Below are 14052 nucleotides of genomic sequence, written 5' to 3' on the forward strand. Positions count from 1 at the left end.
GAGGTATATCGAGGAAGTTATGGTATACACACACATACACACACACACACACACACACACCGTTTACACACAAAGACTCCTTCAGGAAGGAGGGAACCAATTCCAGTCAGAGTAACAGAGACAGCTTTCCAACAATGTAAGGAGAATCACTTGATGGAAAGTTGTTTTAATGCCAGAAAGGTTCAGAAATACATCTGTTTCACAAAATGAGGGACATCCTAATCATGTTCCAGTGTTTATGCTGAAGAAGTGGCAGAGTCCTTGTCATAAACATGTCTAACCAATAGTCAGGCAGGTCTTCTAAGTCTCTAAGCAACACCATGGTTGTCAGCAAGAACAAATGATTTACGAAGGCAGCAAAGAGGGAGCCAAGAAGAACACGGTTGGCCCATTTTCTAAGAAAGATTGTTATGATGTAAAAGCACCAGCTATGTTCATATAAGAAATATTAGAAAAACAGCAGTCATGAGAACTCAAGGAACCAAATCACATCGGATGGTCTCAAGGGTCATATTTTCAAAGTGAACCTAGCTGATCTGCAGAATGATGAAGATGCATTTAGAAAAGTCAAAGCCCTGGCTGGTGTGGCTCAGTGGATTGAGCACGGGCCTGCGAACCAAAAGATCGAGGTTCAATTCTCTGTCAGGGCACATGCCTGGGTTGCAGGCCAGTTCCCAGCAGGGGATGCACCAGAAGCAATCATACATTGATATTTCTCTCCTTCTCTCCTTCCCTTCCCTTCTAAAGATAAATAAATAAAAAATTTTTTAAAAGTCAAGCTAATTACTGAGGGTGTGCAGGGCAAAAACTGCCTGACTAATTTTCACGGCCTGGACCTTACCCAGGACAAAATGTGCTCCAGGGTCGACAAATGGCAGACTGTGATTGAAACTCATGTTGATATCAAGACTACCGATGGTTATTTGCTTCATCTATGACGTGTTGATTTTGCCAAAAAACCTAACAATCAGATTTGGAAGACCTCTTACGCTCAGCATCAACAGGTCCACCAAGTCCAGAAAAGATTATGGAAAACGGGACCCGAGAAATGCAGACGGATGATTTGAAAAAAGTGGTCAATCAATTACTTCTAAATAGTGTTGGAAAAGACATAGAAAAGGCTTGACAATCTATTTATCCACTCCATGATGTCTTTGTGAGAAAATTCAAAATGCTGAATAAGCTCAAGTTTGAATTGGGGAAACTCATGGAGCTTAATAGTGAAGGCAGCAGTTTTGAAAAGTTACTAGGAATGAGACAGATGCTGAAGTGGAACAAGCTGATGGATATAATCCCCGGTCCAAGAATCTGCCTAAATTCAGACTTTTAATGTGACAAATAAAAATCCTATTTGGGGAAAAAAACAGTAAGGCAGGTACCATATGTGACTCATCTTGGTACTACTTCCCCCTCCCTTTCCCTTCTGTCCCCAATAACATCTAGAGAAGAGTCTTGCACGTAATTGGCACTCATTTGGTAGGCTTTTCCTAAATGAATAAGTGAATGATACCTCAGGAAGGATGTGGTTGGGAATAAATGGCTTTCCTAGTTTGGGGGCAGCTATAGCCTTGCAGCTGAAAGACCCTGTTCCCTCTCATCTTTCTCCCTGCAGCTCCTCTAACAAGCCCACAGGCTGAGTGACAGGGAGCCCACTGTACCAGAGATGATTTATGGTTCTTTGTTATACAAACACTTTCTCATTCCTCCCCATCCTCGTTTTGCCAATTCATCATGACACTTAAATGAAACTTTAGATAGTGCACTATGACTCACAGTCTTGAAGACAATTGCTCAGGACACTTGAACAACAATAGAGCTGGTATTCAGCTCTATAAAAAGACCACCCCTCTGTTAGGATTATCTTAGATATCCCTGCTTTTCTCAAAGACCCAAAGAAAGAATGCCTTTATTTCTACCTCAAAAAAATCCTAAGTACCAGCCTGAGGAGTGAAAAGAAAGAGGAAGATGTGCATCTACCTGATGATGGAAGGTGATGCTCTGTAATCTCTCTCTTCAAAATTAAAAGAATAGAGACCCCAAGGAAGGTATGATCACAGTATTTCAGTCTGGGTTACAGAATAACTTTGCAAAGATCCCTCTCAGAGGTATTTTACTCAATGCGCTGGGACCCATAGCTTTATTTTGTCAATCTGCCATCAAAATAATGATGGTAAAACAAAGTGAAACTTCCTTGGCTTTTCATGCTTTTAATATAAGCTGAAGGTACACTAATTAAAGTAAACTGATGATTGTGGCTATGCAGTCAAACAGGAATGAGCATTTCCTTGCATCTGTCTGTCTTTAAGCCTATTTTGGTCGCATCACTCAGGAGAGACTGTATGCTGGCATTATCTTGACTGTCAGTAGAACTGAGACTATTTCTTGGGCAAAAATGACATACACGAATTTTAACACAAGATCGTGTAAAATGGGCAGTTTTGGTTTTGTTTATTGATTGTTATATATCATTGCCTTATTGAGAAAAGATCTATAGCTGTTAGTTACTAACATGCAATACATGATTTGTTACATGAATTTTTATAACCCAGATGAGTGAGTGATGCCTTCTAATTTCTTAGTGTGCAATGCTAAGTAAACTCACTGCTGCTCTCTGTCTCATTTTCCCTTTGTATGCAACAATCAGGAGAGGAATGTTTTGGTTCGTCTCCTCCTAAAAAAAAAACCTCAAAATGCAATGTGAACAACAAAGAGATACTGCATAACATAGTATGTTCAAAAAAGTTAGGCATTTATCTTAATTTCAGTGAACCACACCATACTTGAAATGTACTATGGAATATCAAACAATACTCTTTTGTAAAACAATCAAGTTCCTTGAATCCCGGTTTGGAACATTCACAATTTCAAGTAATAAATTTGCTTAAAAGAGAGGTCCAGTTAAACTTGCAAAGTTCCTTAAGTTCACCCTATGCAGTTGGTGTTATAAAATATTTTTATTACACACATTATCCACTGAAACATTTATCATGTACTGTCCTTGCTTTTCACTCCTTCTCTTTGAGCATTTACCTTTGACCTACATGATATTAACATTTTATTGTTCGTGTCAGGTGATTATGTTTCTGTTTTATTATCTGTAAATAGAAGTCTATCCCAAAGCAATTAGACAAAACAGAATAAAAGATATGCCTTTACTTTCCTCCCAACTTGGACCCTGCATAATGGCTCCCACAAAGAGGCAAGAAGAAGGGCCATTCTGCCATCAGTGAGGTAGTAACCAGAGAATACATCATCAACATTCACAAGCACATCCATAGAGGGGTTTCCAGGAAGCGTGCCCCCTCGGGCACTTGAAGAGATCGGCAATTTGCTGTGCAGGAGATGGGAGCTCCAGGTGTGCACACAGACACCAGGCTCAGCAGAGCCGTCTGTGCCACAGGAATAAGGAATGTCTCATACGGTATTCGAGTGAGTGCCGCTGTCCAGAAGATATAATGAAGATGAAGATTTGCCAAATAAGCTCTGTATGTTGGTTACCTACGTACCTTTCACCACTTTTAAAAACCTACAAACAGTTAATGTGGATGAACACTAACTGCCGAATAAAGTTGAATAAAGTTATAAAACTGATCCAAAAAAGAAATTTAAAAAATAATTTAAAAAATTAAAAACCAAGATTTAAAAAATAATAAATTTTAATATATAATAACTCGATACAATTTTAACATTCATACTATTAAATATCAAATATGACAATCTGATCTTGATTTCTCCAAAAATTTTGTCCTCAAAACTGAATAATAATTGTGTTAGATCCACAGTCCTGAAACTGGTGCCCCAAGGCCCCACAGGGTGTCACAGTAGCAAGCCCATGGGGCGACACAGGATATTATAAATTTCAAGGGCAACACTTTTGTTGAAATTATGTGAGATCATGGTTACGGCATTAAAATGTTATCCTTTTGGTGGCACCACATCTTTGCAAAGCTGGATTTTCTGCAGTTGCTGTGATAAAAAGCGAGTACAGTATGAGCATCAGTGAGGAACAGGAAATGAGTACGGCAGTGTCCAATCGAGCTCAAGGTCTGAGATGCATGCAGCCCAACGGGCTCATACATCCCATTAGCAAGTAATGGTGGTAATTTAAAAACAAAATAAGAACACTATTTTCTCTTTCAACTGATACGTATTTTTCAATGGCTACTGAAGTGTGAAATCATAAATATGTGTTAAGATATTTGATTCTAACAACTTAATCAATAAAATTACTAGGTATTTCCTTTGGACTGAGTTGCCATATAAATTACTGGGACACTAAGGACATAATTAATGGAGAAACTTTGACAGGCTTGGTTTTCCTCAACTGTAAACTGAGTGTAATAATAGCATCTATTACACAGGGTTGCAGTGAGATGAAGTGGATTAATATATAAATAATATTTAGAATGGTACCTTTCAAGTCATCAGCACAGTTCTTTCAATGATCATACACTTATCTCTATGTGATAGAAAAGAAACAGTTTGGGGGTACGTCTTTGAATCGGTGACAATAAAACTTTATAACTGCCATCATAGTTAGAAATTTCTACTTAAATGTACCATCTGAGAAGAGAACAGCAATTATCCTATTTCTTTATATTTTATTTCTTTGATTTTTAGGTCTCCTTGGACTGAAATCTTTATCCACTCTTTTTTTTCTTAATGACTAGAAACATAGGATTTATTCCTGGTACGTGATAGAGTTTTTAAAAAGTGCTATCAAAAACTCTTTTCTAACAGGTTTACAGCTTTACAAAAAACAGAAAATATATATTTTTAATTTTGTTGAAGGAAACATCTAATAAGGTTTTTGCCCTCCTCCACCCCCTGCTCCCCAGTGATGGGTCCCCACAGCTGTTCTGCTGAGGGGGCAGGTGGCACTGCCGTGAGCACGGCCCTTGTTGTCCTGCTGTAGCTGAACACCCTCCTAGGAAATGCTTTCATTACTTCTATTTTTGACATTTTATTTTGATAGAACTTCAAACTTATAGAACATTTGTAAAAAATAAAACAAAAAATTCTGTAAATGTCTCACCAAGATTCTCCAAATATTGGAATGTAACTCATTTATTTTATCATTTACTTAGATCATGTTGTTACATGGTATCTGCCAAATTTCTCCACTGTAGATTTACTACTTTTCTCTATGTAATTGAAGAATATCTTGTGAGAACATACTTTGTTTCTTATCTAGACTTCACCCATGAGTTTAAACCATTCATTGATGATGATTCAGTAGTGATTGATTATTCTGATGTTTGCCAAATAGTGATTTTCTCATTCCACTGTCATCCCTTTTACATTTAGTAGTTGTCACAAATGGCAAGATTTCATTCTTCTTTTTGGCTAAGTAATATTTCATTATGCATTTGTACCACATCCTCTTTATCCACTCATCTGTCAGTGGACACTTAGATTGCTTCCATATCTTGGCGATTATAAATGATGCTGCAATGGACACAGGGATGCATATGTCTTTTTGAATTAGTGTTTTTGATTTCTTTAGCTAAATACCCAGAAGTAGAATTGCTGGGCCATATGTTAGTTATATTTGTAATTTTTAAAAAAACCTCCATACTGTTTTCCATGGCGGCTGCACAATTCCCACCAGCAGTGCACAGGGGTTCCTTTTTCTTTACATCTTCACCAACACTTGTTTTTTTAATTTTATTTTATTGATTTGAGATAGAAAGAAACACTGATTTGTTGTTCCACTTATTTATACATTTATTGGTTGATTCTTGTGTATGCCCTGCCCAGACAGAGATTGAACCTGCAACCTTGGCATATCAGGATGACACTCTAACCAGCTGACCTACCTGGCCAGGTCCTCGCCAGCACTTGTGGGTTGATTTATTGATAATAACTCTTCTGACAAGTGTGAGGTGATATCTCACTGTGGTTTTGATTTGCACTTTCCTTATGATTGGTGATGTTGAGCAGCTTTTTCATGGTTATGTTGGCCATCTGTGTGTCCTCTTTGGAGAAATGTCTGTTTATGTTCTCTGCCCATTTTTTAATCAGGCTTTTTTTTATACTTGTATGAGTTATTTTTATATTTTTGAAATTAACCTCTTATTACATATATCATTCATAAATATCTTTTCTTACTATCTTAATACAATGCTCAAGACTAATTGTATCCTTTCCTAGCTCTAGCTCTAGAATCAGTCAATTCTGCAAGCAGCTTGGGTTCCTTTTAGTAGCAAACAGAATTCAGAAACCAAGTTCTGCATGCTAGGTGTACTCATTACTATGGGGGTGTCATTGCTTCCGGGCTTTCTCAGTGAACAGAGCTAGGTTATGTATGTACACACACATCCATAATTATGTATATTGAAAACTATGAGTTCATACTGTCATGTACAATTCTAATTCAATGCTATAAGATTAATTCTATTCTTTTCTCTTTCCATATTTGTAACTCTCTCTTCTCTCAGTGAGAACCTTGAATCCCATTGTCCATAATATATTTATTACTTATTTACCCAATTCTAGAATACACAGAAACTAGTTTTAAGATTGTTACCCCCAAATGCCCCCCAACCATTGCAAAAAAATAGGATGTAATATTCACTGGCAGTTCATTTTTTTCTTTAGTCTGAGGGTATACAGTAAAATCAATGTTATCCTAAAGTGACTTGGGTTATTTCCCCCTCCTTCCCAAACACACCTGCTTTTCAGTCATTCTATTATTCATTTGAAACTGTTTAGGTTGGTTGATTTGTTTGTATTCCAATTTTAGGATTTCCCCATCTGTGTGTTTTGTTTTGTTTTTGGACATGAATCATTCACATTGTCTCCAAAAGATAAAACCACCCACCAAGGAATATTCAAGAGAAATATCACTCTCTATCCTCTACTCAGTGCCTACCCTCCTCAGCCTTCCAACCTCACTCCCACCTGCCTCCTGTAAGTTACCAATCTTATTAGTTTCTTATTTATCTGTGCCGTTTCCCTTTTGGTAAAAAAAAAAAAAATAAAAGTACCTAATGTATTTTCCTACTTCTCTTTTTTCTTATCTAAAAGACAGCATATTTAGCTACTCTTTCATACTTTGCTAAAAATCTTTCCATATCAGTGTGCAGAAATCTTCCTCATTCTTTTTTTTTTTTTTACAGATGTATAGTGCTGTATTATGGGCTTGTACTTCAGTTCATCCAATGGCTCCCCTCTGTACGCACATTCAGGTTGTCTCTAATATTGTGCAAATACAAACAATGCTGCAATAATTAACCTTGTGCATATGTAGTTTCATACTGTGAGACCTCTATATTCACGGTAAATTCCTAGAAGTAGAATTACTGGGCCAAAAGTGGACACAGAAGCTTTTCAGATTCCTAATAAGTTTTAGCATACAGATTTAAAGAATCTTTCATGATAATGTTTATTTCCTGTTTGTCTATACAGATATTTTGCTTTAGATTTTGAGTTCTCAGACTTTGAATGTCTTTTATGCAGCACAATGATACCTTCGCAAATGTGTTCCTGTGATTATAAGCAACCAATAACAAAATTCTTCCTAAGCAGTGTTAAATTTCACATATATTTATTTAATTAGATTTTGGCTCTACAAGTAGTGATGTATACAAAAATAACAGGGAAAACCCCTTAGATCTGAAAAACAGTTGTTATAATAAGAACGGACCACATTCTGCTTTTGGGAATGGCCAGGGATGTAATGTTTTTACATCTCTAAGGAGGAGGCATTTCTTCCCGAGCAGAGCTGATGCTCTGAAGTCACTGGAAACGTGATGAATAGTGAGGAGCGCTGGTCTGCTGGTGCAGCAGGGCCGGTTAATTATACTGTAAATCATGCAAACACCGACACGTGGGGAGAAAAAAAAACTTCTTCAGACATCCTCTCCTTCTCACTAAAAGAACAATTCTTTTAAAAATAGACAGGTTGGCAATTGTCTTGGGCTGAGAATATACCAAATGCTGACATTAACCCCCCAGAAATGCCAAGAAGCTTTACGGCTTTGACGTCTATAAGGCATTTTAAAAATGCTCCATAAATATGATTTGACACTCTTGATTAAACACTGTAGAAGTAAGGACAACTTAACTCCCACCTCTGCGGTCCACGCCCAGTATAAAAACATTATCCTGGAGTTTTATTATTTATTTATTATTGGTATCTGTCTTTTAGCAGTCTTCCTTTACACAGGGTCTAAGATTCACCGGCAATTCTCTGCCCCTTAGAAAGGTGAATGTTTTGCTTGGAGGCCTCCTGTGGGATCTGGGCTCTCACAGGCGGAGATCACAGTTAGGCTCCACTGCTGACCAACGATGTGAACAAAGCCTCCCTGTCCCTTTGGTTTGTCCACTCTGAAAGGAAAAGAATCTCTCTGTGGCACAAATTTACCGTATTTGCTTTATAATTTATACTTAGATCATTTAGTTTACGTAATGTCTGCCGGATTTCTTCACTGTAAATGTACTATCTTTCTCGTTGTAATTAAGAAATACCCTGTGTGACATACTTTGTGGCTATGTCAATAGCCTGTGTCTCATATATGGCAAAGCGTTTCATTAAGATGCCTTGTGTTCACAACTGGGGTCCTCACCAGATTCCTTAAATACAGAATTATGTACACCATGCACGCCACGCCAAACAGTCCAGACCCAAAGGCAACCACCTGTCATTTGTTACTGCTTTTATCTTGGCATCAGTAATATGAGGTAATGAAGCCTTGGGTAAAGAGCTCAAGTTTTGGAATCATACAGAGTGGATTAAAAATGCAGCATAGCTACCTACCATCTATAGGATTTGAGAGACAAGCTACTTAAGGTCTTTGAGCCTCGGTTTTTTCCCCCAGAAAAACGAGAATATCAATCCCATAGGACTGCTGTGAGGGTTTAATGAGTTCATGTAACATAAAAAGTACCCAGAAGTATATTAGGCATACTGTAGGCACCAATAAATTGCAGTTATTAATAAATAATATTATTATTTTGGTTAGTTTTGAACCCTGGTGAATTGTTTTTTGGATGGAGACATGCTACTATATTATACACCGATATCCTTGATCCAGTTCTAGGGCAGAGCTAATTTAAAAACAGAAAAGCATATCCTCCCCTGTAAATTTCCCCCAGGAAATTTAGCTGTGGGGTCTATCTGTGGACCTAGAGTTTGTACCAACTCTTCAGTGTGGACTGTTCACCTAGAGAGCCCTTCATTCTGCCAGTACTGGAGTGCCACCATGAGGTCAGCTTTGGTTCTGGCAACAACTGCTTGAAATCTGTCCCGGTTACAAGAATATTTGAGTAGTTGTATTTACATTTCATTATACTTCCATTAAAGCCTAAAAAGTGCATTCTGTTGACCCTTGATGGCAAAAAATATACAAAAAGTATAAGAATTTGTATTTTTTCATTTTATTTTTCAATTACCATTTACATTCAATATTACTTGTATTAGTTTCATGTGTACAGCATAGTGGTTGTTAGATAATCACATACTTCGCAAAGTGGTCTCCCCACCTTGCCCCATACATAGTTATTAGAGTATTACTGACCATATTCCCTATGCTGTACTTTACATCTCTCTGACTATTTTGTAACTACCAATTTGTATTTCTTAATCCCCTCACCTTTTCACCCAGTTATCCAACCTGTGTCTCCTCTGACAGCCATCAGTCTGTTCACTGTTTCTATGAGTCTTTCTAGTCTGTTTATTAATTTTGCTCTTTAGATTTCACATACAAGTGAAGTCATATGGTATTTGTCTTTCTCTGTCTGACTTATTTCACTTAGCATAATACCCCCTAGGTCCATCCATTCTGTGGCAAATGGTTAAGATTTCGGTCTTTTTTATGGCTGAGTAATATTCCATTGTATATATGTACTACAACTTTTTTATCCACTTGTCTATTGATCGAGACCCGAGTTGCTTCCATATCTTGCCTACTGTAAATAATGCTGCAGTAAACAAAGTACAAGAATTTGGATTTCTTAAATGCTTGATTTGGATTGGTGAATCTTAAGAATTTGAAATTGAAAACTTAGTCCCCCAGGGAAAGTGAGATTTTTGTCAAAGTGTGAATGGCTGCTGGTTTTTTAAAAATCTATAACTAATCACCCTCTTCTTGACTTATATTTTAATTAAGGCCCTAAAGCTGTGATCTAGAAGTTTCTACCTTCCTTTGCAAGGAAAAAATAATTCCTACGTTCAAATGATCTTTAGAAATTCCATTCAGGTGGCCTACAGAAAAATCTCAAATTCAGCTTCCTCAAAGTCAAACTTATTATGTCGTCCGTACACAAACCTAGCCCTCAAATATTCCCCATCTGCATGAGCAAAGCTGCCCTTGCCTAGTCACCTAAGTTTGAGACCGGGAAATTATTTTAGGTTTCTCCTTCTTCTCATCTTCCTACAATCAATCACTATGGGAGTCCTATCAACTCTATCACCTCAATGTCTTTTAGATCTGCCCCCTTTTCCTCTTCCCTTTTACTACTGCCTTCTTTCCTCACTAGACACCACTGCAATATTCTTCTGGCCTCTCTAACTTCAGACTTGCCTCTCTTCCATGTTGCTGCCAGAGGGATCTTTTAAAATTAAAAACTGTTTATACCAGTGGCTTACCATTCTTTAATGGCTCCTAGTGCCTACAAGATGAAATCCACACTCCTCAGTATACCCATAAGGTGTATGGGAATAGTCCTTACCCACCTGTCCAGCTCCATCTCTTGCCGCATCATTTGCTTTCAGCTTTATTGAATCACTAGCAGACCCCCAAACACAATGGGACTTTTTCATGCCTCCTTACATTTGCTGCTACTGTTCCCTTTACTTAGAATAGCTTTACCTGTCTTGTCTAAGTCATCAACATCTTATTTTTAAGGGTATGCCAGCTTTCTCTTCTCTACAAGCCTTTCTTAACTTTCTACAAAGCCCAGCCCATACTTCCTCCACAGAGTGACTACTCCCTTACATCCTGTAACAAATACCACAGTGCCTAGAGAATTTTCTTGCTCTGTTTGTAAAGAGCTCTATCTGGAGTAGACTTTAAGCTGCTTGAGAGCAAAGACTATGTCCAACCTCCCATGCCAAGCACACTGTAAAAACAGTAACAGACTTTGTTAAATGATAAACAGGGAGTGGAGGAGAAAAGATTCTCAAAAACATACTTCAAGGGTATGGCACAATCACTCTGTTCATAACAAGACATTCCCAACTAGCTCCCCCTGCACTGTTGGACAGACTTCCTATTCTCAATTGCTACAGCTGAGAAACCATGTGTGCCTGCCAGTTAGACCATACTGGTTTTTGGAGAAATTCCAGTTATGCAAACCCATGATTCAATTCTTTGTCACTTTTATTGATGGTGGTTTTTAACTGTTTTGTTTTGTTTTGCTCTGAAAAGGAAATGGTCCTTTAATGAGTCAGCTGGACGTTGTCAAGGTAAGAAATGATGGCCCTGGCTGAGTAGCTCAGTTGGTTACAGCACCATTCTGACACATCAAGGTTGTGGGTTCAATCTCTGGTCAGAGCACATATAAGAATCAACCAATAAATGCATAAATAAGGGAAACAACAAATCAGTTATTTCTCTTTCTCTCTCTCCCCTCTTCCCCTTCCTCTCTCTCTAAAATCAATGAAAGAATTAAAAAAAAATTATATAAGTCTGACAGTTTCCATTTGACTTCATTTATTCAGCCACAATTTATTACAAAGTACTAAGCAAAGCACATAGGTCCTTTCCTAAGCCCACAATGTTGGCCATTTCAGAGATCTTTGTTTATTTCACTTCATTAATTCAACAAGGTTTATTGACTTCTTACTATGAAACTGACTTTGTGCTAGGCAAACAAAATATGAAGATAGATGAAATACAGGCCCATCTCTCAAAAAGCTCAAAGTCTGGTGTAAAACAGATGTAGAAACATAATTACAATGCAATAGGAAAAGAACTAAAATAGAGGTATTTACAAAATGGCATGAGAAGTCACAGAAAGAAGATGGACTATGTCAGGGAGGGGACATTCGAAGTAAGCTTCATAGAGGAGAGGACAGATAAACTGAGTTTTGAAGAATATAAGGATTTTGCCAGGGAGGAAAATGAGAGAGGACATTCCAAGAAGAAAGAAAAGTATGTACAAAGGTCTATATCTAGAAGAAGCAAAGTTGTAATGAGATGAAAAAATTAAAGCTTAGAGAAGGTAAGTTAACTTATCCAAGTCATACAGCAGGGAAGTCAAAGGGCCAGAGGGAGTTAACCCAAACTGAAGTTATTTACGGGAGTCACCGCTCAGGGCTGGGCATACAAGTGCTAGGAGCTCGGAGTACACTCAGTAGACAATGGGGAGTTGGGGAGGTTTTTTAAGCAGAGAAGCAACATGGTCTCATTTGGGCTTTGGGAAGATAATTCTAGCAGTGACTTTTAATTCTGACTGCAATTAGAATCACTTGAGAAGCTTTCAAAACTTATAGGCCAGGTTGCTACTCCAGAACACTTAAACCAGAATTTCTGGGGGTGAGACTTAGTTTTCTTTTCTTTTTTCTTTTTTAAAGTTCCTTAAGGGATTCTAATGTGCAAGTAGGGTTAAGAGCTACTGTACCAGGAGAACGGATTGAAAGATAGAAAGAGACTAATATTTATTAAGCACCTACTATACTTGAGGTTTTGTTGTAAATGCTTTATACAACAACTACATATGTATTAGGATGATAGATAGATAGATAGATAGATAGATAGATAGATAGATAGATAGATAGATAGAAGCCAATGGATAGACAGACAGATAGTAGTTGGATGCATTTCAACCATTTTGAGCCATGTTCAGAGAACTATTACATCACTCCAAGCCTTCAAGGTAGATACTATAATCCTAGAATCTTTATTTTACCAATGAGGAAGCTGAGGCACAGGCTAGTGAAATAGCCCATCCAAGATGATCAAATTATTAAATGATAACAATTGGATTCTACATAAGTCTTTCCAATACTCAAAACTACCTTCTTTCCACTGTACACCACTGCCCATAAACCTAGCTTAGTCCTCAGAACCATCCTGAAGTAGTTATCATGATCCTCATTTTACAAATGAGAAAATTAGTCCTGGAGAGTTTCATCTGATCAAGTCACAACTAATAGATGGAGAGGCTGGGGTGGATTTAAATTCAGACTTGTTTAATTTCAACCACATGCTTATGAAAATAAAATATATAAGTACATATTCAACATTCAATACAACTTTCCTCTCAAAGAAAGAAAGCAAACTGGATCATCAATACAAGCCACAGTATTATTCTTAATGAGGAGAGTCATCCCTATTTCTAAAGTCTCAGGAGGCTAGACCTCAGTTCAACTATCAAACCCAGGGGACTTATTTGGGCAGGGATGGGGCATGAAAAATTCTGCCATAGTCTCTATCATATTTACTTGGAAAAACTTTAACCTTAGCTAAGTCCAACTGTATAACTTCTTCACACCTTTATCCAAGCAGCCGAATCATGCTGGTTAGCATCTTTTTTCATTTATCATCTCTGTGCAATGTTGCCCAGCAATATTATGCCTTTTCCTAGTAAGTCCATTTTCCCACTCTTAGAGAAATTATTTCATATCATTTCTTCCCTCCTCACTCCCACCCATCCCACTATTCTCCATTCTCTGTTGCATCAACTATTTCCATCTTTTCATTCCTTACATTCTACAAACATCCCCAGGTGCCCAGTTTTTAAAACATCAAAGACAAAAAAAAAACCCTCCTTTGAAGCCAAAGGTGTTGCTTTTTCTCAAACTTTTTATAGGTGTATCCTCCTCTACCTGATCTCTAAATGTCAGGGCACCTGGGGTCTCTAAAGGGTGGTCTCTCCCCAATGTCTCTAAAGGGTCAGTCTTGGGTGTCCTTCTCTTTCTTATTTATCCTCTCTAAGTGATCACTTAGAGATACGGGTTTTTAGATATGGGTTTGTCACGCTTATATAGGAATGGGATTCTAAAGTCAGCTCATAAAGAAAAGAACTCACAGAGTGGAATTATTCTTAGACATTCCTTAAATCGCCCATGAACTATGGTAGTTGTGCTTTCATACGTGTTGATTT

The 14052-nt window shown here is 37.7% G+C and overlaps 2 pseudogenes; both read left to right on the forward strand.

Annotated features, from left to right (window-relative positions):
• The first annotated feature begins 320 nt into the window (after positions 1-320).
• LOC128626064 (40S ribosomal protein S3a-like) lies at positions 321-1335 on the forward strand (annotated as a pseudogene).
• A 1847-nt stretch (positions 1336-3182) lies between these two features.
• Positions 3183-3556, forward strand: LOC119062574 (60S ribosomal protein L31-like; annotated as a pseudogene).
• Positions 3557-14052: the final 10496 nt, after the last annotated feature.

The sequence above is a fragment of the Artibeus jamaicensis genome, unplaced genomic scaffold (genome assembly GCF_021234435.1).
Source record: "Artibeus jamaicensis isolate MK-2021 breed Jamaican fruit bat unplaced genomic scaffold, CSHL_Jam_final contig_1998, whole genome shotgun sequence".
Taxonomy (NCBI): Eukaryota; Metazoa; Chordata; class Mammalia; order Chiroptera; family Phyllostomidae; genus Artibeus; species Artibeus jamaicensis.